At 45.9% G+C, this 4,450-nt stretch overlaps 1 pseudogene; it reads left to right on the top strand.

The window, feature by feature from the left end:
- Positions 1 to 630: 630 nt before the first annotated feature.
- LOC116973862 lies at positions 631 to 810 on the top strand (annotated as a pseudogene).
- The last annotated feature ends 3,640 nt before the right edge of the window (positions 811 to 4,450 follow it).

The raw sequence follows: 4,450 nt of genomic DNA, 5'->3' as shown, positions 1-4,450 counted from the left end.
GGTGCAGAAGGCCATTCAGCCCTTGGAGCCAGCGCTGCCATTTACTTTGATCATGGCTGATCGTCCACAATCAGTACCCCTTTCCTGCCCTCTCACCATATCTCCTGACTGCGCTATCTTTAAGAGCTCTATCTAACTCTCTTTTTAAAGCATCCAGAGAATTGGCCTCCACTGCCTTCTGAGGCAGAGAATTCCACAGACTCACTACTCTCTGTGTGAAAAGGTATTTCCTCATCTCCGTTCTAAATGGCTTACCCCTTATTCTTAAACTGTGGCTCCGGTTCTAGACTCCACCAACATCGGGAACATGTTTCCTGCCTCTAACGTGTCCAAACCCTTAATAATCTTACATGTTTCAATAAGATCACGTCTCATCCTTCTAAATTCCAGAGTGTACAAGCCCAGCCGCTCTCTTCTCTCAGCATATGAGAGTCCCGCCATCCCGGGAGTTGATCTGTGTGAACCAAGAGGCTGCACTCCCTCAATAGCAAGAATGTCCATCCTCAAATTTGGAGACCAAAACCGCACACAATACTCCAGGTGTGGTCTCACTAGGGCCCTGTACAACTGCAGAAGGACCTTTTTGCTCCTATAATCAACTACTCTTGTTATGAAGGCCAACAGGCCTTTCTCGCTTCTCGGCCTTTTGGCTAAGATCAAGTGTAGTATCTGTTGTTATCAGTTTAATGAAGGCCAACAGGCCATTCGCTGTCCACTGCCTGCTGTACCTGCATGCTTACTTTCAGTGACTGATGAACAAGGATCCCTGGATCCCGTTGTACTTCACTTTTTTCCAACTTGACACTATTTAGATAATAATGGCTATAGCCACTGGCTCTCCCTTGTCCATTTTCCTAATTACGTCCTCAAAAAATTCCGTGTCCTGTGGTGAGGGTTTCACCCGCCTTGACCACCTGCTGGAGCACCGGCGAGTCCACACTGGCCAGTGCCCCTTCACCTGCCCGCTCTGTTGCAAGGCCTTTGCCCGCTCCTCCAGCCTGCTGGCACACCGCAACGTGGATAGGCACTGTTTAGGTAGACACAAAATGCTGGAAGGAATGGGTAACGATTCGGGTCGAGACCTGCTTCAGTTTCGACCCAAAACGTCACCCATTCCTTCTCTCCCGAGATGCTGCCTGTCCCGCTGAGTTACTCCAGCATTTTGTGTCCTTTTTTGTAATCCAGCAACTGCAGTTCCTTGTTTTTAAACCATTCTGGTAAACCATCTCTGCACCTTCCCAAAAGCCTCCACATCATAGAAACATAGAAAATAGGTGCAGGAGTAGGCCATTCGGCCCTTCGAGCCTGCACCGTCATTTAATATGGACATGGCTGATCATCCAACTCAGTTCAGTTCAGATTTATTTGTCATATGTAGGTTAACACAGGGTCAACGGTACAATGAAATGTGTTTTACAAGACAACGGGTCCCTCACCAATGATATTACAAGGATAAAATAAGATTAAAATGACATTGGTAGGTAAAACGACAATAATAAAATAATCAACATATATGATGTGAAATGTGTTTATGAGTTCAGAAGCCTGATGGGCTGATAGTAAAAACTGTCCTTAAGTCTGGTGGTACGTGCAGCCCTGCCCCTGAATCGTCTGCTTGACGGTAACAAGGAGAACAGTCTGGGTGCTGGGTGGCTGTGGTCCTTGATGATGCAGTGTGCCTTCCGCAGACACCGCCTGTGGAAAATATCCTGAATGGCCGGGAGACGGTTGCCAGTGATGTTCTGTGCCGCCTTCACCACTCTGTAGTGATTTGTGGCTGTGGGCAGAACAGTTCCCGTACCAGACTGTGATGCAGCCCGTTAGCAGACTCTCGATGGTGCATCTGTAGAAGTTTGTGAGGATGCTGGCGTTCATGCCAAACTTCCTCAGTCTTCTCAGGAAAAAGAGCCGCTGGCGGGCTTTCTTAGTTATTGTGTCCGTGTGCAGTGACCAAGAGAGGTCCTCAGTGATGTGCACACCGAGGAACTTGAAGCTGCTGACCCTTTCAACCTCAGCATCACCGATGTGGATGGGGAGGTGTCCACTCTCCTGCTGCCATCTGTAGTCCACGATCATCTCTTTAGTTTTGCTGACATTGAGAGAGAGAGGTTATTTTCCTAGCACCAGCTGTTTATTGCCTTTACCTCATCTCTGTAGGCCGTCTCAGTGTTGTCTGTGATCAGGCCCAGGATGGTCTGTAATGGAGTGACCAGAACTGTATGCACTTCTCCAAATGCTACCTGACCAATGTCCCTTAAAGCTGCACATATACATTCCTCTCTTCTTATCTCACACCATTTTATCTCCTTATTTTCTCTCGCCTGTCAATTCTGCCGATCACCCCTCATCTGTTAACATTGTGTCAGTCTGATGAAGGGTCCCAACCCGAAATGTCAATAAATTATAATTCTGTTAATTTTCTTTTTTAATGGTTTTTTAAAATTTCTTTTTAAATGGATCATGTGCTGTGTTTGAGTTGATGTTTGTATTAAATTTGCACTCTGTAATTCAATTGATCATACTGTTCACAACTGCAGTATTTGGTAAAACAATAGCAATATGAAAGCAAAGATAGGAATGCGGAAACGGAAGCCGGTTACGGAAATCGGCCCGGAGATTACCCATGAATCTGCCCATGACCCCACAACGTCTTTGTCGTCGAGTGGGCTATCTTGCTCGCTATAGGATCTTTGCCGTGGATATAGGCCCTTCGGCACAACTGGCCCACACCTACCAACATGTCGCAGATACACTAGTCCCACCTGTCTGCGTTTGGTCCATATCCTTCCAAACCTTTACTATCCATGTACCTATCTAACTGTTTCTTAAACGTTGTGATATTATCAGCCTCAACCACCTCCTCTGGCAGCTTGTTCCATATACCCACCACCCTTTAGAAACATAGAAAATAGGTGCAGGAGGAGGCCATTCGGCCCTTCGAGCCAGCACCGCCATTCATTGTGAGCTTGGCTGATCGTCCCCTATCAATAACCCGTACCTGCCTTCTCCCCATATCCCTTGACTCCACAAATCCCTTGAGCTCTATCTAACTCTCTCTTAAATCCATCCAGTGATTTGGCCTCCACTGCCCTCTGTGGCAGGGAATTCCATAAATTCACAACTCTGGGAGAAAAAGTTCTTTTCTCACAGTCTTAAATTGATTGATTGATTGATTATACCTTTAATAATCCTTTACAGGAAATTACAGTGTCACGACAGCTTCAAGACAGACATAACACCACACATTTCCTCAAATAGCTTCCATACTTAACAAGTTAAAATACAAGTTAAAATACAATGAATGAAAAAAAAGTGCAGTTATTTATGCGCATTATATAACCTTATAGCAGCTGGTATACAAGACTTCCTATGTCTCTCAGTTTTGCACATTGGTGCAATCAGTCTCTGACTGAAGATGCTGCTCTTGATCACCTTCAGGGCATGGCCTAAATGACCTCCCCTTTATTCTAAGACTGTGGCCCCTGGTTCTGGACTTGCCCAACACAGGGAACATTTTTCCTGTATCTAGCTTGTCCAGTCCATTTATAATTTTATATGTTTCTATAAGATCCCTGACCTTTGTGTGTTAGCTGTTCAGGATGAGGGACGTGGGGGGTGAGATGATGAATGTTCCACTTACCCTGCAGCTCATCCTGGGAGGAGTAGCCAGATGTGGACGACAAGTAGATGTTGGAAGAAGTGGAAGGCGCTGTCTGTATCCCCATCCTGTCGCATGCTCTGTTTAATTTCTCTTCGTAGCTGTCCTCAAAGCTGGACAGCCCTGTGACTGCTGGATGGCAGATACAGGTTACCGAGGCAAGTCATCACAGGAAAATATTACAGCACCTCATATTTCGCTTGGACATCTTACAACCCAACGATATGATGTTGACCTCTCTAACTTCCAAGTAACGCTTGTTTTACCCCTCTCTCTCCATCCCTCCACCATCATAGCTCTCCGGCCAGTTTAACTGTCCTCCTGATTACATTTTATCTTTGTATGCTTCGTTGTCACCTTCCCCTAGCTAACAATGATCTATTCTACATTTTCCTTCAACTTTGTCCCCTTCACAACTGTTGGACGGCGAACATTTGACACCAGGCACAGGTCCCGGTCTCTTGCTGTTCGACCTTTTCTTGTGCAACCTGAAACGATAAAGAGCAACGATTTAGGATGGAGGCAGATCAGGACTGTGAAAGAGAAGCAAAAAAGTAACGATGATAATGGAAACTGGCCATTGTTAGCCATTTGCTAAGTGAGAATGAGAAGCTGGTGCGACTTGGGTGGGGGAGGGATGGAGAGAGTTGCTTATCAGAACTGAGAAAGGGGAGGGTGGGGGAGAAGATTGTTTCACACGGGGAAGGAATATCATGACTCCATCCCTCTCCCCCTCCTCAAGGAACTGCAGATGCTGGTTTATAAAAAAAGTTACAAAGTGCTGGAGTAACT

Source organism: Amblyraja radiata, chromosome 5 (genome assembly GCF_010909765.2).
Source record: "Amblyraja radiata isolate CabotCenter1 chromosome 5, sAmbRad1.1.pri, whole genome shotgun sequence".
Taxonomy (NCBI): domain Eukaryota; kingdom Metazoa; phylum Chordata; class Chondrichthyes; order Rajiformes; family Rajidae; genus Amblyraja; species Amblyraja radiata.
The sequence above is the reverse complement of the archived record's forward strand: the minus strand, read 5'-3'. Positions and strand labels throughout refer to the sequence as shown.